At 45.2% G+C, this 23,766-nt stretch overlaps 1 long non-coding RNA gene across 1 annotated transcript in view; it reads left to right on the top strand.

The window, feature by feature from the left end:
• Positions 1 to 23,766, top strand: part of LOC106026534 (uncharacterized) — a 93,035-nt gene that overhangs the window by 28,231 nt on the left and 41,038 nt on the right. Inside the window, exon 2 of the long non-coding RNA XR_001200171.2 lies at positions 20,085 to 20,250. This is a non-coding gene — a long non-coding RNA (uncharacterized LOC106026534). The remainder of the gene's footprint in view (positions 1 to 20,084; positions 20,251 to 23,766) is intronic.

Here is a 23,766-nt window from a genome sequence, read left to right as displayed (position 1 = left end):
GAGACTCAGGGAACGGAGATCTCGAGACATAATTTCTTCCCCATATTAAATGTACATTTTCTGCCTTATGTCAGCTTTAAGAAGTCACCAAGGACAATCAGGTTCCATAACATGGTCTTCAGCTGTATGTGAAGAGTGTATTACTGAAACAAGATCTTCCAGCTGACTGGATGCCAAATGCATGTTTTGGTGCCTGTAAAATCTATTTAAGGCCTCCTGATTTCCCTCCCTTGATTCTTCCATCCACCAGAACAGTGAAGGAGGAACTTTCAAAATGAGGAAGCTATTAAGAGAAAGAGAAAGTCTCAAGCACTTATTTACAAACCTGTTGTTGGAAATTATCAAGATCAATTTCAGGAGCCATACAGTTTAAATGTACGCTAAATGGCTGCAGAGAACCTGTCATCCAAGCATCGTTTTCTGTTCCTGAAGGCTACGTAATGGAAAGCAGACTCTTCATTGGACATGAAAGGGGAAAGAGGAGAGGAAATTAGGAAGTAATATACTCAATTATAGAAGCCGTTTGCCAAGACCATATTATTTCGTGTTCTGACGATTGCAATTAAGCGCCAACAAGAAACACTTGAGAAACAAGTCGGCTCCAACACATGGTTGAACCCAGTGGGACAAACATGGTGTTACATCTCCACGAAGGGTGTGCGATGTCTCTGGGCTCTGTTCACATTGTGAGCCTGGCCCACAGCTTATAGGACAGTGCAGGTGAGGTTGCAGTGACCCCACGAGGTCTTGTGATCCCCATTCAGGGAGAGGCTGGCCAAACTCACTCTCCTTCAGCTCCCTGCTTCCCAATTCAGTTTCTTTGTGGTTCCTGCCTAGTGCATCGGCCTCTGCTCCTGTCACCAATCTGCAGTAGGGGCTTTGTGTGGTCTCCGGCCCCAACCAAGCACTCAGCACTGTGCCGGATGCTAGGTGGTCTCAGTCCTGCCCTAGTCAGAGGAGAGTTCACACCAAAGTGAGGCAAGGGCTTGGATGGATGCATGGATAGATGCATGCGTGGATGGATGCATGGATGTGCTTGCCTGATGAGAGCTCACAGAGTGCGCCAGAACCACATGGGGGCAGAGTAAGTTGCCGGGAGGCTAAATCTTGCAGGAAATGTCAACCTCAAAATGGGGAGAAGGTGGTTGGGTGGAGGAGGGGAGAACGTTGGTGGAGAGAACTGCGTGAATAAACACCTGAAGCAAAGCCAGAGGAGTGTGTTATAAAATGACCAGGACAGGATAGCGGGCAGTCATGGATGTGCAGGGTTCTATATGCACACGTGTGTGTGTGTGTTTGCACACTTATCGAGCACACACCCCATACCAAGTACTGTTAGTGAGATGCTAGCCCTGCACCTGTGGACCGGACTGTCCAGTTGAGGAGACCGCGAGGGCGCTTGGGGACAGGGAAGCCAGCTGGCTCACCAGGCAAGTCATACTCTGTGGAGCTGGAGCTGTCTGTGTGACCTGTGCACAATCCTGGGCTCCCGAAGTCTCCTCCTTGAAATCAGAATGTCTTCCTCATGCACAATCATGTGCTTAATGTGCGACACTCAGCCTGCCCCAGGTGCTACCACAACACTCAGAATTTGTGTGCTGTGCATCTCCAGGAAAGTGTGCTGGGGATCCCAGCCTTGCCCTCAGAGATGCAGCTCCGAGACACTGTTCCACTTGCCAGCCCTGCAGCACTGCCACCTGCCACTTCCTGAGAGTGTGGGATTCTGTGACTGTGGTGCTGGGGACAGGTGAGGGACTGGGTGGGGGAGGGAGCAAAGTGGGGAGGAAAGTGGATTTTAAACTCAGAGGGGCTCAGGAGCTTCCTCAGCCTGAGCCCAGTCAAGAACCCCATAGCTGGCGCCAGCCCCCCGGCCCTCAAAGGCAGGAACAGCCTTGTCTGGGACATTTAGAGGACATGCTCTGCCATGCATGACATCTAGAGGAACAGAACCAATCAGATGTGTGGAGTCGTCAAAGCATATGATGAACTCTTAAGTTGAAAACGTTTCTTACAGTCACAGACGCATTGCCATGGATCCCTCCCCCACCCTGAGCGTTCTCAACGCTTGCCACTTTCTGAAGCAGTTCTGCAAGTCCTCTTCCTGAGTGTCCATAGCTGCACTGTCATGGCTGCCGTGATTTCTGAATCCATTCCATGCGTTTACCTCTCACGGTCATGTATCTTTTATTAGGTTTATTGGTACAACTTAGATATATGTAATGATTGTATTAATGATAGGGAATTTGTACCTGTACCTGATACACCTTGATTCCTCTTTTTTCCCAGTCACCATCCCTCCCTTCAACCCCTTCAACCCCTCTTCCTCTCCTTATTTATAAAGCTTTGTTTCCATTTTATCCTTCTTTTATCATTATTTTTTCCCTTCCTTCTTCCCCTCTCCCCCATCCCCAGTTCTCTTTCCTTTTGAACAGTTTCTTCCTATTTCACAATATTTATTGTATGTTTTGGTCCTTATTTACTTTTCCAAGTTCTCATACCAGGGAGACAATGTGATATTTACACATGTGTGATCAATTGTTTCACTTAAGAATATGGTCTCAAGGTCCATTTATTTATCTAGAAATGTCAGACATTTGTCTTTATTTATAGGCCAGTAGTATTCCATTATATAAAAACCACACCTTTTTTATCCATTCCTCAGTTGATGGGCATTTGGGTTGTTTCCAAGATTCAGGTATTACAAATAGCTCCTATAAACACTGGCGTGCATATATTGTTGTAAGATTATATTTTTTAATTCTTCCACACAGATACCTAGAAGGGGAATAGCAAAATTGAATGGGACCTCCAACTCTAGCTTTTGAGGAATTTCCACACTGATTTCCACAAGTCTACACCCCCACCAACAGTGGAAAAGGGTTCTTTTTTCCCCATAACCCATCCAGCATTTTTTGGTTGATTTATTAATAATAACCATTGCTCTGGAGTAAGATGGAATCTCAGCATTGTTTTAATTTGAGCCTCTTGAATGATCAATGATGTTGAACAGTTTTTCGTATGCTTATTTGCCATTTGTATTTTTCCCTTTGAAAAGTGTCTATTCATTTCAGATGCCCATTTTTGGACTGGGTCTTTAAATTTGAGGGTGTCTGAGTCTTTTCAGTTCTTTACATGTCCTAAAATACTATTCCCTTGTCTGAAGGACAATTAGCTAAACTTTTTCCAGCTCTATGGATTGTATTTTCACTCTACCAGTGTCTTTGGGTGTGCAAAAGCTTTTTAATAGGATGAGATCCCAGTTCTTGATTCTTTGTTGTATTTCCTGTGTAATCAAAATTTTGTTCATGAATTCTTTGCCTACACTATGTCTTTAAGAGTCATAACTATTTTCCCTTCCAGAAGATTTAGCATTTCTGTTTTAATATTTAGATCACTGATCCACTTTGATTTTTGTTTAGTGCATGGTGAGAGACATGGGTGTGGTTTTAGTCTTTGGCATGTGGAAAGTGAGTATTTCCAGCACCATTTATTAAACAGGCTATATATTCTTCCAGTGAAAATGTTTGGTCCTTTTGTCAAAATGGCTGAGTGTGTTTGGAGTTGTTTATGCATATTCTAATCTGTTCCATTGATCCTTAGGTCTGTTTTGGGGTGTTTTTTTGTTGTTGTTGTTTGTTTGTTTGTTTGTCTTTTTGAGACAGGGTCTCATTATGTGGTTCAGGCTGACCTTGGGCTCACTTTGTAGCACAAGCTGCTCCTGAACTTGCAACAACCCACCTGCCTTAGCTCCCAAGTGCTGGGATTACAGGAGTGCACCACCACACCCGGCAGGTCTGTTTTTTTGTTTTGTTTTGTTTTTACAGTATTATAGTGTTTTTATCACAGTAGCTTTGTATATAATTTCAAGTCAGGGATTGTGATGCTCTCTCCTTTGCCTTTGTAGCCTAGAAATGTTTTTGCTATTCTAGGTCTCTTCTGGTTCCCAATAAATTTTCAGAATGTTTTCTGTAGTTCTGCAGGTTATTCTAATTGTACTATGATAGAGATTATACTAAATCTGTATAAAAACTTTAAGAATAAGCCACTTCACTATGGTAGCTCTTCCTACCCATGAACAAGGGGTATTTTCCCATTTTACAATATCCTCTTTGATCTCCTTTTACAGAATGCTATAATTTTCAATATATAGATGTTTTATTTCCTTGAATAGATTGATTCCTAAGTATTCCATCTATGATTAAATGATAATCATGATACAATGTACCAGAACTTGTGGAATGCAATGAAAGCAGTCATAAGAGGAAAATTTATAGCAGTGAATGTTCACAACAGGAAAATAACACAAGCTCAAATAAATAACCTAATGTTGAACCTCAATCTTCTAGAAAAATAACAAATCAAACCCAAATTATCTATGAGGGAGTAAGTTATAAAGATAAGAGCAGAAATTAATGCAATTGATACTAAGAATACAAAGAATCAATGAATTGAAGAATTGGTTCTTTGAAAGATTAAATAAAATTGATAAGCACTATTGTAGTCAGGGGTTGTACACAGAGAACAATTGAGATCAGGACATGGAGTTTATAATATTTTTATAATATTCACTGGAAGTTAACACAGGGAAATGCAGGAAATCTATCCACAACACCAAAGACATAGATTATTTAGTCAAGAGCCTAAACCCCATGGCAATTTCCCACATGAGCCCAGATAAAAACCCAGAGCTCAGGACAATGCCTCCCACGAGTCCAACTGGAGGTCCAGAGCCCACAAGAAGGACTCACACCAGTCTTTTACGGATCCGTGCCGGGAAGACCCAAGGGTCAGCGGTGGAAGCCAGAAAGTCTATGCCAGAAGGAACTGTGCTAGTGGGATGAGGGTTCTATGTTGGTGCTGAGAGGTCACACTCACAACAAAGACCAGGGCTGTTCTGAAGGCACCACAGCTGTCCTCAGCTACATGGAGGCCCCGAGCTCCTCCTCCAGCAAGCACAGTCAGGTACGTGCCAGGAAGCAGCGTGATAAGTTCATCCTGGAGACCAAGCAGCACATGTCTTCCCCTCTGGAGCCAGGAAGCAATGCTCGATGTGAGGACCAAAGCTTCTCCAGAGCCAACAGCTCAGACAGCAACTCGTAGGAGAACCCACACTGCCTCCTTAACGCCTCAACCCTCCACACCTTCCTTCTTCTCCACCTATTTATCCTGGCAACCCTCCTCAGGTGGAGCATCTTCTCTCAATGCATGCTGATGTAATCCAGCCGACATTAAGCTGACCACCAGTTCTCAAGCCATAACAAGCACTTAGGCAACCTTATCAAAAAGAAGAAAGGAAAGGCTCAGACGCAAGCAATTAGGAATAAAAAGAGTGAAATCACAATGGATTCTGTGAAAATCCAGAAAGAAGATCATCAATATCTACTTCAAGAATGTGTACTCTATTAAGATGAAAAACAGAAGAAATGGACAGATTCCTAGATACATGAGTTGCCAAAATGGAATCAGATGATAGAAAAATTCTAAATAATCCAGTATCAGTCAATTAAACTAAAAATGTAATTAAAAACTTATCAACAAAAAAAAAGCCCAGGTCCTGACAGATTCATTGCTGAACCTACAAGAAATTTAGAGAAGATCTAATCCTGCTATTTCTCAAACTCTGTAATGAAATTGAAAGGGAAGCGATACTCCAAAAATCATTCCTAGAAACAAACATTACTCTCGTGCCAAGACCAGGGAAGGACCCAGCTATTAAAGAGAACTGCAGGCTAATCTCTCTAATAAACTTAGATGCAAAAATCCTCAGTAAAATACCAGCAAACAGAATGCAGCAAATCATCAAGAAAAGTATACACCATGACCAAGTATGATTCATCCCAAGGATGCAGGTATGGTTCAACATATGAAAATCAATAAATGTAATACACCATATTAATAGAGCCAAAGACAGAAACCACATGATCATCTCAATAGATGCAGAAACCTATTTGACAAAGTCCAACACCCTTTCATGATAAAAACTCTATAGGAAATTGGTATAGATGGTCTTTATCTCAATCTGATAAAAACTAACTATGACAAACCAACAGCCAACATCATACTAAAGTGGACAAAAGCCGAAAGCTTTCACTCTAAAATCAGGAACAAGACAAAGATGTCCATTTTCACTACTCTTATTCAACATAGTTCTGGAAACATTAGCCAAAGCAATTAGACAGGAGAAAGTAATAAAAGAAATAAGGACAGGAAAGAAAGAAGCTAAATTATCATCATTTTCACACTCTACACAGAAGACCCCCAAAACTCCACCAAAAGACTGCTAGATTTAATAACTGAATTCAGTACCGTAGCTGGATAAAAATTCAAGATCAGAAATCAATAGCATTCCTGTGCACAAACAGCAAATATGCTGAGAGAGAAATTAGGGAAACCACACCTTTCACAATAGCACTGAGAGAAGCAAAACCCTTTCATGGTCATTTTGCCTTTGGAGAAGAGCCAGGAGTCTCAAGGTGTCAGGTCCCATGAGCAACATGGAGGAGAACACGCCATAGCATTTCAGTGACCATGCTTCTCCACTGGATGGCACTCAGCAGCAGTATTCACTGCAGTTTTCTTTTTTAATCATAACTCATAAAGGTTCTCATAAAGAGGACTTCCAGATTGCTTCAGAAAGTGGCAAGAACAATGAAATAAGTGTGTATAAAATGGGGGGGGGGTGTTTGAGGGGAAGTTAATAGCAATGTGGTTTACTCTAATGCATTTTTAATTTACACATTACTGTGTGTTTTGATCACACACACCTATTTCAAAGAAGACTTTGTTAGATTGGTTTATATCATCAGCGGTGGGATAGTCCCACCACAGCCAGGCACAGCCTGGAGGACAGGGGAAACCAGCAACTGTCAGTCCAAGAGGCTGGAAGCCTCAGAACAAGAAGGATGTAGCCCCAGCCTAAGGCTGATGGCCGAAGGACTCTCAGAGACCCACGGGTGCAAGGTCACATTCAGGGCCTGAAGAATCTGGAGCCTGTTTCCTGTGAGTGACGGCAGCAGCAAAACACCCACCCACTCAGTTTGCATAGAAGTGCAAACTTCCCCTTCTCTGCTTTTCGTTGCATCTGCCCCCACCCAGCCAGGAATGATGCACCCCATGTTCTATGCTCCACTTCTCCCCTGTTTGCTGAATCATCCCTGCAAACGGCCTCACGGACTTCACCCATTTTCTTGGTATCTTTCAATCCATTTAAGTTGACAACCAAGATTACCCCTCACCGTTGGTCTAGACCCCAGACGGCAAACCTTTTGGAGCTTTCAATGATAACAAACAGCTGGCTGGAGCACGTGTGTGGTAGGTTTGCCACCTAGTAGGGCATTCAGAGGGCATGTGTTCTTCCCAGAGGAAATGAGCCAGGATCAAAGGCACAGAGCACCCTGTCTGCCTTCTCTCCCCTCTTTTCTTTATGTTGTATGGAGCAGGGTGTTGGGCGAGATTTGTTCATCTGGTATCTTGGAACTGGAGCTCTGGTTCAGAGTAGGTCAAAGGTGCCAAGAACCCCACATCCCAGTTCAGAAAGCCCCTGGTGAGCTGCCATAGTGGGCCCAGCCCCTCTGACTTTTGGGGAACCTCTGGTTGAGGACCCATCTGCACCTGACCATTGACAGAGAAGCACTGTGTTAGCTTTGGAAAAGGTGTAGTTTCTGAGTAGCCACTGGTGGAGAGAGGAGGGATCCTCTTCCTACAGCTGAGGGGAGGAAGCCAAGTGTGACCGGGAAAAACAGAGAGAAAAGCGAGACGTAATTCATCATAGAATACTAAAAGATGAAACAGTTGAATTAACCAAGGAAAAAGGACAGAAAGAACAACACAGAAGAAAAGGAAATATAAAAATTAAAGTACAAAAAGAGAGGAAAACACCTAGAAAGACACTCCCTTTAAACAGGAGAAAGACAGAATACAGAAAAATTAAAAATATAGAAAAGTGGAAAATTTGGTTAAGTCAAGCTCATTTAAAAAAAAGGAACAAAAAGAAAAACTCACCCAGATGTGTGCATTTGTATGTGTATACACATGTGTGTGATATGTGTGTGTGAAAGGGAAAGAGTGGAGAAGATAGATGAGAAGATGAGACACACATATACACACATGCACACACACACACACACACACACACACACACACACACACAAGAATAGAAGTCAGACAGGAAGAAATGAAGCATGAAGACAGGGATTAGGTAAGGGACAGACCCTTCCTGGCCCAGGCCAGGCAGATAGGGTCACAAGCAAGAGCAACCGAGGAGTCTGAGGGGCCCTGGAGCAGACAGCTGTTATCATCACAGGGAGATATGGGCAGGATCTAGAAGACACCCTCAAACCACAGTGAGATTAAGAGGAGGAGGGCAGATGTAAATGTAAGGACAGCGATTCAAAGGTCACACAAACGGATTTGGGGCTGGGTGCAAAGGGAGAAGTTTTGTAAATGTTGCCAAAGACGGGAGCTTAAGGAGCACACGTGGTAGAAATATCGGAGTGACATCCAAAGGGCTTGAGGTAGCTGCCAGGAGACCCCATGCAAGGCCTCTGCTTGACATCCTGGGGTAGAAGACCAGGATAAGGGTGGACTGGGGGACGTCTGTGGGAACATAGGAAAAAAGAGGCCTCCATGGAATTCACAAGAAAGAAGGCACAGGAAAGGAAGCAGGAAAGAGGACGATGGCAAACAGGGACTTTGAATCCATGGTGTAGCTGGAAATTGTGGTGGTCACTGAGCACAAGGCCGGGCAAAGCCAGGGGCTACATTGGAAATCTGCAGCTGCCACTGTCAAGGAAGCTCTCTGGAGAGGACCAGGGCTGCCCCACTGCTTGAGGACTAAGAAGGGAAGGTCCAAGGCTGTGAGGGTCCAAGGGGGCATGGCTGGGCCAAAGGAAATTTGCAAAGAGGATCTGAGCACCTCTGCCCAGGTAACTGCTACCTCAGCAAGGCATGTGCGTGTTGGGGTGACCTCTCGCCATCACTGAGCAGGTCAGGAAGGGGCGGGGATGATCTTTAAATAGCTAGAGGAGGGAATGTGTATCAGCCAAGATGCTTGTCAGCAGTGGTCTAACTACACGGGGTTGTTTACTGGTAAAGAGAAAACAGATGTGGGCAGCCAGGAGCCCCGCTCTGGCTTGGAGGGTGAAGTAGGGCCCAGGTTTTTGCTGCCCTTCTCCCATGTTGTAAATTAAATTATGTCCCTCAAAAATATATGTTCGAGTCTTAGACCCCAGGACCTATGAACATGGCATTATTTGGAAAAAGGGCCTTTGCACATGTGATCAAGCTAAGGAGAGGTTGTATTGCAGTAGATTGAGCTGTATCCCAGTAAGATTTCTGTCCTCATAATAAGGCAAGGGGCACACAGTGACACACCAGAGAAGCCTTGCACCAGTAGAGGCAGAAACAGGTGATACAGCTACATGATGAGGTGTTCCAGAGATTGCCAGCAACCACCAGAAGCTATACAGGGCGAGAAGGAGCCTTGGGAGGGAACATAGCCCCAATGACACCTTGATTTCCAACTTTCAGCCTCTGGAGCTGTGAGAGCATGCATTTCTGTTGTTTCAAGTCACCAACATTGTGGTCATTTGTTGCAGCAGGCCTGGAAACCAATACACCTCTGTAGCACACTTCTGACTGTTCTCACGGTCGGGGCATGGCTGAGTTCCAAGCAGGTAGGTGGGTTAAAAGACACAGAGAAAACTGCCTACGCCAGCTCAGCTGATTTCTTTTTTTCAAACAGGAAAACAAGTAGCTTTCGCAGAAGCAACACCCAATAGACAGCTACCTGCTTCATTGGTCAGGGAGGTTACATGTCCAGTTCTAGCAGGAGGTGTAGTTGCCTTTGCCAATATGAAATTTTATCTATTTCAAGTGAGTTGTTTAAGAGTTTTGACAAATGTTTATGACGCTGTGACTCCCACCACATTCTAGTTAGCCAACATTTCCGTCACCCCCAGAGGTTCCATTTTGTGATCCATCCCTTCCCTCGAATGTAATTCCTGGAAAATACTGATATATTTTTTGCTGTAGAACTGGGTTTTGTGTAATTTAGTATATACATAATAACATACACAGCACATAGTCTTTTGTGTCTGGTTTCTGTTTGAGATCCCTCCAAGCTGTGTTGGGGCATCAGTAGTTCACCCCCTTGTCAGCGTGGAGTGATATTCCTCGGTGTGGATATTGTATGTAATGTGCTTCCCCATTCACCCATTTCTGGAATTGATCCCATTTGGCTATTATTGATTTAACTCCTCTGAACATTTTCCTCCAAGTGTCTGTGTGAATCTGTTATTTATCTTGTGCAAACACCTGGAAGGGTAATGGCTGGGCTCTAAGATAGATATGTGTTTGTATTTATAGGAAATTCTGTTTCCAAAGTGACAATTCCAACATTTTGCATTCCCACCGCCAGTGATTTCTAGTTGCTCCTCGTCCTTGCTCAGTAGAGTCAGTTTTTGCTCACCTTAGCTGTGTTACTGGGTACAAAGTGCTGTTTCCTTGTGGTCTTAGTTTGCATCTCTCAAATCCTTTTCATGTGTTTATTTTCCATTCATTTATCTTTTTTGGGTAAAATATTTGTTCACATTTTTTGCTCATTTTAATTGAGATTTGCTGGATTTTGTTTTCTTGATACTGAGTTTTTATAAATTCTGTTCGGAAGCTATTTATTATATGTGTGATTTGGAAATACGTTCTCCTAATCCATTATTTGCCTTTTCTTAATAGTGCATTCGAAGAGGATAATTATAATTTTGACAAAACTCAAATTTTTTATGTCTTATCTCACAAAGCTTTAGCTTAACCCAGGGTGGCTAAGATTTCCCCCTAACTTCTTCTAGAAACTTTATGTATTTAGCTCTTACATATAGGCCTGTGATCACTTTTGTACATGGTATGAAATAAAAGTTGAGGTTTATTTATTTGCTTTAGCATGTGGCTGTTCAGGTGTTCTAGTGACATTTGTTAAGATTATTTCTCTCTGGTTCCTTTGGCACCATTGTATAAAATCCATTGACCATCCATGGTTCAATGTATGGTTCTAGTTCTGGGTGTTCGGACTTGGTCTATTCATCTGTATTTCTATCTTCAACCGAATTCCTAACCATCATGTTTTCTACAGCTCTATGAAAGTCTTGAAATCAGGTTATGCAGATCCTGCAACCGTTTTTTTCTCAAAATTGTTTTGACTATCCAGAGTCCTCGGTATTCAGTTTGTAAATTTCCACCAAAAAAAGCAGTCTGCTATTATTTTAATTAGCTTTTGCCTTGAATACAGCGCTGATCAGTGCAAGAAGTGTCACAGTAATAATATCAAGTTTTCTGGCCTACAAATATGTATCTCTCTTTATTTAAGAGGTCCTTTTAATTTTTCCTCTGCAATATTTTTTGTTCACATGTGTACATTGTATGTGTGTTCCATGAAACGCACCATAACTGTCTCATTTTTTTGTTCCGTGGCAATGGTGTTTTTATTTCATGTTCCTGTTTGTTGCTGATTTTAAATATCAATCTGCTTAATTCACTTCTTAGATCTGGCAGCTTTATTATATATTCCTTAAAATTCTCTGCAAGAGAAATTATGTATTTTTGAACAAGGACAGTTTTACGTCTTCCTTCCAATTCTTTTTCTTGTCCTAGTTCTGTGGCTAGAGCTTCCAACACAACATTGAGAAAAGCGGTAACAGCAGATATCTGGCTTCGTTTTCCTTTTCAAAGGGTAAAAACACTTAGCTGATTTACCGTTAAGTATGCTATTAGCTCGGGGCTTTTTTTTTTGAAGATTCTCTATAAGGAATATAGAGAATCTTTAACTGGTGATAGTGCTGCCTGAACTCATTCGACGTTCATCAAGAAAAGAATTGAGATTAAAAACGACCACTCTTCGGGGAGAAGACATTTCTACGTGACTGCGTGATGTTTTTCTAGGACATAAACACGTCTTTTAATTAGATGCTTGAAGAGTGGGATATGGTTTACATTAAGTGTGCCCTTCACCAACAGTGTGTGTGCTGGAGGCGCAGGGTGTGCTAGGGGAACACTCACCCGCAGTCCATGGGGAGGCAGTGTAGTCTATGGTTAGATGCTTGGGGCCCAGGCCTGACTCAGCCGTGCAACCTTGTGCAAGTTCTTCAACCTTTCTGGGTCCCAGTTTCCTATGTGCAAATTGGAAATTAACAACGTTTGCCTCCAGGGCTTCTGGGGTTCAGATAAACAAAGGCAGTGAAGCACTCAATGCAGCGCCTGGTGCCTTTTAACACTGACTTTGCATGAGACTATTTTACACACAGGCTTCCAGCAGCAGGTTTACTGCCTGGAGCAAAGGCCCATATCATTTTTAAAATCTTCTTTCCTGAAACCTCTGGTGAACTTATTTTAAGGTGGGAGATTGCTTTCCATTGTTTGCAATATCATTTGCACAATAAATACATGTCAAGTGTTGTACATTGTGTAGTTATGGTTGGTGACTTTCCTAAAGTTAACTTTGTCTCTGTGCTTGGAGTCCAAATCAGCTTTTGATCTGTGTCTTTGGACCGCTTGACAGTGGGACAGAATGATGTCACCACACTGGTTCAGAGTCAGCCCACCTGGGTCATCTTCAGAAAAGTCTTGGAATCAGGTTATGTAAATGCTCCAACTTTTTCTTCTCAAAATTGTTTGGATTATTCAGAGTCCTCTGTATTCCCATACAAATTTTACAATCAGCTCGTAAAACAGTGCAAGCTAACTTCAGTCTATTTTTTTTCTTGCTATCTAGTTCTGTTTCAATAACAAAAAAGCTTGTCCATCGGTAACTTTGCTGCGCCTCTGGCCTGGTGAACTTTTTTCTCTGTCAGTACATGCTGGGACCTCAGTGCTCCCCTTCCTGCCCGGGGTGGGTATGGAGTAGACTGAGGTCTCCCACCTGCAGAGGTCAGGTGACACTGAACCTGCCTTAGTGTCCTGCAGCAGCATCGGGATGGCAATGTATCAGGAAAAGCTCTCGGGAAGCCAGCTGTGAGGCTTTCAAACACCTTCCTTCCTTCTCTTGAACTCACCTTGTCCTTTGCCTGGCACATTTTGAGAGGTGCCAGCCCAGCAAGGTTTGCAAAGAGTCCTCTGCAATGTTTCTGCTTCTGGGGTCTCTTCCCCAGCCAGTTGTCTGTCTTTGGTTTCCTCTTGATCGGGCCAGTGAAAAACTCACCCTAAGGTTTTTTGTTGCTTGTTTGTTTTAATTAAAACGTGTCCTCAGGTCTACCAAGACACATCTGCACCCTGCAGATCCGGCCTGTGTGCAGTGGTGAAGAATGGGCAATGCGTGCTTAGCACAGCTCGTCACCAAAAACTTCTGGACTTATCCTCTTCAGTGTGGTGGGCAGTTTCAGGATCTCCTTCCGAAACTTCCAAAGACCTGGCTTTTTCTGCTTTTCTGCCACAGATACTCTGTAGGCCTCTACCTCACCTCCCTCAGTGGTAACTGTGACCCCACAGCAGAGATACAGGAGTAAGACAGATGTTGTCCTCTCCCTCTCCTGCTATGAGACGCCCCATTAGGAAGGGAGCCCGAAGCACACAGGACATAGTCCTCCACTCTGAGCCTGCCCACCCCAGGTGATCCTGCTGAATTATGCATGGACAGAGGCTTTCTGCAGCACTGTTCTTCCAGGACAGGACAAAGCCCTCTATTACAGGCAGCGTTTTACACAACAGCAAGACCTGCCAGGCCCTGCAGACACTGTGGAGCTACGGGGGAGCCGGCTACCTTACAAGTGAGAGGTGTCAGCAGAGTGAGTTAAATGAGAATGAGAAGTAGGGACATGGAGCCTGACTTTCTATTTGAGTGTTATTTCCTTGCACACAAAAAAGGCTGAAAGTTTAAATATCAAACCATTAGGTTTTTGAAACAAAGAAGGAACAAAGAGAAGTCAGAAGTACCAAATTTAACTCTTTTCTCTGGTCAGATAAGAATCTGCTCTTACTCCACCTAAATGACTCTAGTTCCCAGCTTCATGATGTGGCATCTTTCTCTTTTTTGTGTTTTCTAATTTCATCGCAGTCAGATTTCCTCACTTCCCTCCAACTGAAAAACAAAGAGAAAAAGACTCTGTTCATTGGAGTGAGTGAAAGACGGTCGTACACAGAGCAGATTCACAAAAGGGATCCGGGGGAAGAATAAATAACACAAACACGCTGGGGACTGTTTCCATGATCATGTTAACTTCTCACTTATATCAGACACACACATTGCCAAATGCCAGTTCTTGAGATGTAGCAGATGTTCAAAAAGTAATTTGAAGACAAATGGAGCCATTTGATTACAATGGAAGGAAGGAAAGAACAAAGAAAGAAAGGAAGAAAAGAGAGAAGAGGAAGTACACTGTTTATTTCCAGAATAGATTTAAATAGTTCTCATCTTGGAACTCTTCAGGCAGTGAGTGATCTTGCAATAACAAAATCACTGGAGCTGCATGAGCATCCCTGTGCCTTCCCGCTGTTTCTTGAACCTCTGTTGTTACTTCTCAAGGGTTGGCTTTGGGTAATTGCCATGTTTGAGGTGTGAGAAATTGACATAAACATGGAGGCTGGACTCATCCTCCATGGTCAATGACATTTACTCGAACGAGTCATTTCGTGTGTCGCAGAATCCATCCAAAGGCTTTGCCAACTGTTGTATTGAAAATTTAGTACGTGTGCTCTGACTGCTGAGTTTGACCCTCTCAGAATATCACCAGCTATTATTTCTTCCGTCGATCTGACACGTGGTGACCAAGAAGGAGGACTCCCTCGATGCCTGGAACTCATGTCTGCACCACATTGCTTCCCTGACCCTGGCCCACACTCACAGAGGTCAGGTGGCTCTTGTTGAATATTTGTCTTCGGGTAGCTCAGGGCTCTGCAGGTCATCTGGGAATGTGACTGCAGAGAAAGAACAATCCTCGCACTAACCTGAGTCTCACACTGTTCTTAGAGCCCCAAATAATTTACAGAGACTTGAAGGTTGTAGTAAATCAGGTCCCAGCTTCCTAGGAATACTGACCAAATAACACCCACAGTGCCCAACACTAACCCCATCAGGGACACTCACTTAAGTACAGCCTGACTGTGACAAATGCCACCAACAGGAGGCAGTTGGCAGAATACCGGCCTCTCTGCCCAACAATGACTGTTGTTCTTATGCAAGTAAATGGGGGGGGGTGCATACATAGATAAGGTAGGTGCTTTAGAGGGGCCACCTCCTGAAGAGCCCTCAGTGCCAAACCTACTTAAACCTAGTCCTCAAGATTATGGAAGAGGAAGGTCAGGAGTTCACTGAGCTCGTTTCTGTGTGGGGTTTTCCATCCCAGTGGGCCGCTGCCGGCTGCAAAGAGCAGGGCTGGGTTTGGTCGCCATTGAACCTGAAGGGCCTGGCTCCCAAGTGTGTCTTGGAACCATCTTATGGGGCAGAGATTCCCAATGGGTCTCTCTGACAGTCGGTGCAGGTATTACATGCCCAGCTGTCCAGAGTTGCCTCCAGGGGACCCAAGGTCCCCATCTCCCTCCCCAGCCAGGATGCTCCCAAACAGCCAAGTGCCATATTCTTACCTCCCATGTGTAAAGTGCCTGCCTCTTACACTAGCTGCGGGCAGGCCCATCACTGGCTTGAATGGTTCTCAGGAGAGTGGATTGGAAGCAGGTGGGGCTGGGACCAACCTGTCCTCTTTTCTACCTCTGTGCACCAGCTCTGGACTCTAAGATGAGTCTCAGGACACAAGGCCTGAGGGCAAGGGCAGGACTGAGGACATCCTGAGAGCCCGGGCCCCACATGGGGACAGGAGTGAGAGCCACACAGGAGCACCACTCTGGTGCTGCCCTCACACACACACACACAGTGACCATGTCTGGCCCCTGGAATATGGGGCTGCATTTGCCTTCCTGGCCAGGATTAAATTCCACCTCTGCTCCCTGTGGGCAGGGGAGGAGCTAGAAGAAGGATCGTGATGACCAGGGACAAGGCAGAAGATTCCCTCCCCTCCAAGTCATTAAGGCTGAGGTGGGCTTCCTTTCTTTGCAGATCCAGGCAAAGTGGGCTTCCTTTCTTTGAAGACCTGAACACTACAGTTTGTCAGGCTGAGGGAAACTGAGTCATCTTAACAGAACTTAGCAATCACTGCTACATAAACCAGAATCGCTTATGCAAGTCAAAATCCAACTCCCAAATCATCTGCATATACTTTGTCTCTTCTGCGGGTGACCTTCAATGGGAGAACTAAATGACAATCCAGATACTGCAGCAGATTACCTTGTCTGCATAGCTCACACCCTCCGGCCCGGCTAGGGCTCTGAATATCCACTATGATCCAGCAGGGATCCTGGGGCACACAGGCTGGCTATGTCACTAAACCATCCTGATGTCCTTGGCAGTTATGCAAATAGCCCTTGTCCTTCAGAGGATCACTCCTATTTGCTGATTAGGTTGAAACACCTGGGATTTGAAGTAGCACCCAAGACATACATCTCTGTTGAAGGCAGAGACACCCTGGCCTTTTGTCCTTGTGTATGGACCACTGCTGGCTTCCCTCCAGGGATCCAGAGGCTCAGGCCCTGAGGTTCTCCCTGTGGACCCCTGTGTGAGGACCACAGGTATTGCCCATCCTAGGACTTGAGGTCCAACTCTATGGACTCGAGGGAAATAGCTTCTACCTGCTCAGAGATGTGGTTCTGTTTGAGAAAGGGTTGGGTCAAGAGGCTCGCTGCACACTGGCCTTCACCTTAGAAACACAGCAGTTTAGCCTCCAGGTCTCTGTCTGTTGAGTGCACGCTGAGCACAGTGTGAAGACTGAGAACGTGGGTTCTGGGTTCAAATCCTGTTGCTGCCTCTACTGTCTGTGTGACTGGGTGAGTTACTCAGCTTCTCTGAGCTTCACCTGCACCCCCATTTACGGAATGGTGTTTGTCTCTTGGGGCTGTTGGACGATCTCCGAGGTCCCTGGTGAGCCATCTGACTCAGAGTTAGTGATTAATCCTTTAGAAATATGACTGGTGAGTGATACTCCTCGAAACCTTAATTTCCAGAACCCGGGTACAGCATGTCGAACTGACCCTTTAAGAAGGAAGAAGAGGAACGATTACTAGGTGATGTCTTGATGTTTGAGGTCTTAACCCCCAGGAGGAAATATGAAGAACGTGATGTCACCACAGCACAAAAGAAATCCAGATTGATTCTGAGCCTCTTATTGGTGAATAACCACACTAGCAAAGTGATTGGAAACCAGCCTTAGGTTCAAGGTCAGATGAAGAGTATTTAGATTGGAAGAAAAAGAGTAAGTCCAGTGATAGCGTTTAATCAGTCCAGGGACATTTCCGTCCATCCTGAGGAGCTCGGGCAGACACACACGGAGCTGAGGACCAGGCACGCTGAGCACCTCCAGCTCAGGAGGAATCCAGTCTCTGCACTGCTGGAAGAGGTCTCCAGGGACGGGGGAAGGCGCCAAAGAGCCCATCTGTCCTCAGGGCCCGGGGCCCAGATAAGGCCTTTGGAGACGGGAAGAAGAGCCCTCACAAGACCCTAACGTCGCCCCAGAAGGAAGTGAACTCAGAATTGAGCCATTTTTTTAATTATTAGGAACTCACAGAAAAAAGCCTCCTGGCATCAGTATCCCTCTGTCACCTGAAGACTGGGGAAAACCCTGTTCGAAATAAAAATGTTAAGCAGTCTCTGGTGGTTTCTCTAGTGGGATGGAGCCATTACAGTGATAAATTGTTATTTTTTTCTGTGATACACATTTTTATCTTGCCCTAGAAATAGCAGCTCTGAAGCTCTGGGCCCCTAAGGATGTAGCAATACCTAAGGAAAAAAAAAGAAGAAGAAGAAGAAACTAAGCACTTTTTACTAAATAAATGGCACCCACCATTTTCCAGCCCCATGCAAAATAGTTTCTTGCTTTCCTCGTTCTCATAGCTGGGGAGTCAGTCTCATTATACTTCAGGAAGTCTCTTTTTGGTCTTAATAAAATGCCTAATAATTTAGAATATTCACTTTGGGAGCAGGTTGTAATTATAATTAGAATATATAATGGCGTGGAGCTCAGCCTGGTGACGATTAATTTCAGACTCCTCTCAAGGATCTGTGTGTTTAGAAATGAGACTTTCTTTGGTAATAAAAACATGGTCACATGCATTATTAAAACATTACTCCTATATTTTATCCATTAGTGCCTGTTCCAATATTCTTTATGGGATCAGCTTTTCCCCTCCCGTTCACTAATAGCGTTATCCTTTGTACAAACCACATTCACCTTATTTTAGCTTTGGCATTTGTCTTCTACGAAATTATGGAAATGTACTTACCACCTGCTTGAATTTGCATTACATTATGCAAGCTCAGAAACTCAAAGTGCCTCAGCTCTAACCGGAAGTCCTGTGTGGATCTGGGTATTTTTTTAGACCTTTAAACACTGTTAAAGTCACTCCTGACCCCAGGTCCTCCCAGCTGAGGGGTAAATCAATGAGGGGTGGGAGCAGAGGCTGCCAGGGAACATACCATATGCTTTATAAACAGGTTTCTGCAGTGTTGCATGGTTAGTGATGGAGACGTGTGGGGTGCGGTCAGAGGGGAGATGCAGAGGACCCCATCTGCTGTGACAAGCATGCTTTCCTTCCTGATGGTGACCTTTCTCTGGTGGGACAAGTTTTAGAGTGGTTCCTTGTGTCTGAGGGAAAGGGTGAGTCCCAGTACTCTGCCCTGGCCACTGACCTCTCTCTTTGGCCAGGTTCCATTAAACATGTGGGTATGGAAGCCAGCCAGGCCCAGGGGGACCAAGAACAGGCAGATAAAATCCACTGTGGGATCCTAGCAGACCAGCATCTGGAGGCCCCAGCCCTGGGGAGGGGAGCGAAAGCCCGCCTTTGTTTTGTCTGTCCCAGACACAGGGCTGAATCCTGTGCCCTGAGGACAGCTCCTGTGAACAGAAGGGGTCTCTGGGAATGAGCATCACCATTTCATCCTGTCTCAGTGGCCAGGAGCAGCTGGGTGAACATTTGCATAGGCCCACAGGCCTCTGGGCCGCTCATCCTTGAAGTCTGGGAAGCCTAGGAAGTGACATGTGAGAGGACAACTGGACATTTGATTACACTGCAGCAATGCTTCAGCAGAGGCGTGCATGTGGAGCTGAGCCGAGGTGCCTGTGGACCTGGAGGCCTCCTTCAGTAGAAGCACGATGCGCTTTGTGTGACACAAAGAGTTGCTCTTCAGAGAAGATGAAGAAGAAAAGGACAGGAGTTGAGGTGTCCCTTCACTTAATGTCACCCCAGATGGAAATGAACTCAGAATTGAGCCATTTTTATTAGGAACAAATAGAAAAGGCCTCCTGGCATCAGTGTCCTTTTGCCACCTGTAGACTAGGGAAAACTACGTTTGAAATGAAAATGTTGAACAGTCTCTAGCACTTAGATTTGGCAGGGCCAGCAAGTTTACCAAATCGAGTTTAATTTTGTGCAAACCAGATAGACACAGAGGAAAAGAAGATCACAGAGTGCCCTGTATTTTATGACATCCATGGTCTCTCCTCATGGGGAATTGAGTAACCAGAGCATCCCCAGAGAAGAGCCTTTGTCCAGTACCATGCACCTGCAGCTGGGATTTCCTTCTACAAGCCTAGCCCTCCCTCCATGGCTGCATGGTGATCTTGAGATTGGGGACTGCAGGGTCCAAAAACTCCACATGCTGTTTCCTAAAGACCCAAAGAGCCCCAGGTCCCTCCAGCACTCGGGAGCCTGTCCCTAGGGACAGCTGTGCTGAGAGCCTGTGGTTCACTCGCCTTTGAGGGAAGTGACCATTGGAAGGCAATCTGATCCCAAAGGACCCAAAGACTGTGTCGCTCTGGGAAGAAGGAAAGGAAAAATGAGCAGAGTCCGACTCCCAAAGATGTTGTTCTGTGGGAGCCCTTAGAGGACGGAACAGCGCTGCTGGAGTGGGCCCAGGTGCTAATGAGATGTCCCTTACCTTCCGGGCTTACCACCTTGGCAGAGTGTAATGATCACAGTGATCTTTACATGGGCATTGTTTCTGGGCCAGAAACCATGCCGAGAGTGGTGGTTGTGACTTGTTGAATTTACTGTTCCAGGGCAACCTCACAAAGCCCACCGAGGAAACAGAAGCACCGAGAGGTGAAGAAATTGCTGAAAGTCACAACAGCTACCAGAGCCAGGGGAAGATTCAAACCCCAGGAGACTGCTGCCCACAGAGCAGGGCCTGCATCGGAAATCTGACAGCTCAGCGTTGCTACAAAGGTGAGAAAAATAAGCTCTTTCCACTTTTTAAGTGGGCTTTGGTTCCTTTGTTTCCCTCTCCGGGATTAAAAAATAACTGTCCTGGCACGATGAGATGCAAAGCTCTGCTCAGCCTCCTCAGCTGAATTTCCATCTTCTGTCACCTTCACTATTTCAAAATAAGGTTAGATTTGTACCCACACAGATGGACAAAAGTAAAGATGATATCAAAGTAAAGAAAAAAGCTCAGTTTGTACTGAGTAACTGTATATTGTGAGTTTTCAATTAGGAAATTAGGCTTAAGAACAAAATCATCCATGTTGTTAATAAAAATAAAAATTTAGGACTCTTATCATGGCAACACTGGGTATGATTTTATATATTTTTTAAACTCCCATACCACACTTTATAAAATTAAACATGTTTGCAATATAAACATCAATTTAAATTTGGGCTTTAAAGGACATGTTCTAATCTCAAAAACATTTAGCAAACCACCTTTGAGTTCACATGAGCCACCCACACAAAAACCAAAATGAACTACAGAAAAAAAACACACACAGAAAAAGCAACTGTCTGTTGACAACCAGATTTTCTTTCAGCTCTTGAGTTTTTCTTCTATAAATAATCTGTACGTTTCTAATGTGACCATTTTCTTAAACAGTGCCTCCTGGCCTGTTTCTCACTTCAGTGTGTCTTAAAAACAAGAATTAAACGTGTAAATCATGGAAACTGCTAAGGTTTCAGAAGAGAGCTCCTTAGGATACGTGCTTTTTAGATACCTAAAGTGTCAAACCAAAGCATTAGGATGATGTATTCTTTCTTCAGTGCATCTGTTTATCTTTCATGCAATCTCAAGTTTGATAAATCACCAGAGATAAAAACATCATTTTAAACTTATCATAGATCCCAAATGCCAGGGAGGAAAATAGTGCTGTGTCTCCTCACTATGAATTTACCCCTCTCCTTGCTTATGACTTAGGAGATTTTATTTGCAAAGAAAACATAATGCTCTACTAACTCAGCAATGATGCCTCTTATTCAGAAACATGAGAACTGAAAAGGGAGAAAAGAAGCTTTGTGCTCAGATCTAATCATTTGACAAGTTTTGATATCTGCCAAAAGTGACATAGAGTATTAAATAAGAAAAAAGATTACAAGGTAACTAAAAGTGAGGTTTCCACCAATAGTTTGCTCTCATCTACTGAGAACCCCTGATCTGGTGTAGCAAAGTGGATATTGAAGACTTGATGGGGAAATTTCACTTAACATCAATATAACTAGAAATTAGAGAAACTACCTTGGTTTCTATATATACAAACCCCACTGAAAACCACTCAGAAATACTCTCCTAATGAGCAGCTTGAAAAATCAAGAAACCCCTCTGTGTTTTATTAATCAATGTGCAAATTCCCCTGTGTCCTGCAGTGAGGCAAGAAGGACTTACATAGAGAGACGGCCTCTGACCTGTTCTTACTGTGGACTGAGGAATCAAAATGTGTGATCGCAAGGCAAAAATCAGCATAACGTGGCAGGGAAATAATGTCATGCAGTGAATATCAGAGATTCCAGCCCCATGTGTATTTTATTGTTCTTCAGCTGTGAGCAAACCCATTCCAGAGCTGTGGGCACTCAGCTGAGCTTTCCTGATAATTGCTGCAAAGAGATATTTCAAGGAGATGCTTTGATTTGGTTGGAAAATACCTGGGTCCCCAGCTGCACGGGGCCAGTGCATCTGTGAGCAGCCAACCTTAGTTAGCTCTAGTCTTTCCTTTTGCAAGAGGCTTGGCATCAGCATTGGTCCCAAGGAAGGGACTAAGGTGTGGCCTCAGACAGTGGGACCAAGTCAGCAGGACATCCTGGAGCAGCAAAGACTTTAACACCCTTGCTGTCTGAAGAAATAGCCTTTAAGCCACAGAGTGGGCCCCGCATGCACAGCTGGCCTTCAGGAACAGCCTTGGTCACTCCTGAGGTTTCCCACCTGCAGTCCATGGGCATTTGTCTGAGACCTGCTGTGCGCCAGGGACCGTGCTTAGTTCTGGGTCTAAATGATCCCATAAGAAATTGCCCCAGTTCCCCATGAACAGTAGCAGCTCCAGGACAAGAGCTGTCCTGCACCAGGTATTCTAGCAGAACACAAAAGGGACACACATCAGGGGAAACACAAAGTGCTTGCCACTCCCAAGAGGCCTGGGTGACGCCAGCAGCACCTGAAACTTTGCTTTTCAAGGGTAGGCGGGAGTCACCTGTGTGGTGGAAGTGAACTGGACATTACAAGCAGAGGGAAGAGCAAGAAGGCAGGCCTGGAGGGCACAGTGGCTGCTGTGGCTGGGGTGTGGGCCTGGGTGCAACTGGGGTGCAGGACCCACGTAATGTAAGCGTCAAGGTCTCACAAGGCCTGTGTGTCCCACCCGGGGGGAGTCAGTAGGGAGCCTGGGGAGAGGCAGGGCCTGGCTGGGGCTTTCGGAAGCTTTTCCAGCTGTGCTGATGCCCTTTCTTATTTTAAATCTACACCAAGTCCACAGCTCGTGGTTTTCCAAAACTGCTGGCTCCTGTTCCCTGGATGGGTGGGGAGGGGCCCTCAGGAGTGTCACCGTGGGAGTCAACTTTCCAGACTGGGGTGAGGAGCTTTGCAGACGGAAGACTCACCAGCTGACGGTGACCTTGCTTGGGAGAAGATATAGTAATCCTGGCCACCGCTGGGCTGCCTTAGGCTGCCACCCAAGGGTGCCTTGGGAAGCCACCAAAGGGAATGGCCTCGTCTGCTCCGGACTGACTCTGGGAGGAAGTGGGGGACTGTGCCTGAGCCTGAGACCCAGATGGCGCTCCTTAGCAATCTCTCAGCAGGAAGACACCCTAAGGAGGAAGATGCATGTTGGGGTGCAGCACCCTGTGTGCTTCTCCCTTAGGTCCTTCCGACGCCCCCAACCCCTCTCACATCCAGGACTTGGCAGCCGCTTATCCACACCTCACTCTCCTGCCTCCAGCTGGGTCAAGGCTTCCAGGATGTCAGCGAGACCCCGTTACCATCCCCTTCTCAGGGAGCTGCCAAACTGTGCCAGCCTGCCCAGTGGCACATCTGCCTTCTTGCAGGCTGCGCGGGAGTGGGGGAAGAGCCCTGTTAGTCCATTTGCTTGTAACATTTTCCAACCTCCTATTTAGAAGACTTTGGGTTCAGATGATCAGAAGACAGTGACACTTTCCAACCTAGGAGACGGATTAAGGTGTGAGACAAGAGTCCTCCTCCATAGAGGATATGTCGAGCCCATGAGAGGGACCCCTGCCTGCAATCATAGGACTCCAGATGGCCTGATCGAAGACTTATAGGTAGGGGTCTTGAAGAATGCATAGGAGCCCGAAGTTGAGATGAATTTTGGGAAGAGGACGGCATGAAAGGCTTGTTCAGAGAAGCCAATGGTCCTGCATTGTGCGAAGGGAAGGGTAGGCAGGCGGTGGGGAGTCCAGGAAACAATATTGAGGTGACAAGAGAGGAAAGGCGGGCCAGGTGGGCACAGAGTGCTGGATGATGCTTTGCAG

This window comes from Cavia porcellus, unplaced genomic scaffold (genome assembly GCF_034190915.1).
Source record: "Cavia porcellus strain 051 isolate PalLab524CR breed Dunkin Hartley unplaced genomic scaffold, mCavPor4.1 scaffold_18, whole genome shotgun sequence".
Taxonomy (NCBI): Eukaryota; Metazoa; Chordata; class Mammalia; order Rodentia; family Caviidae; genus Cavia; species Cavia porcellus.
The sequence above is the reverse complement of the archived record's forward strand: the minus strand, read 5'-3'. Positions and strand labels throughout refer to the sequence as shown.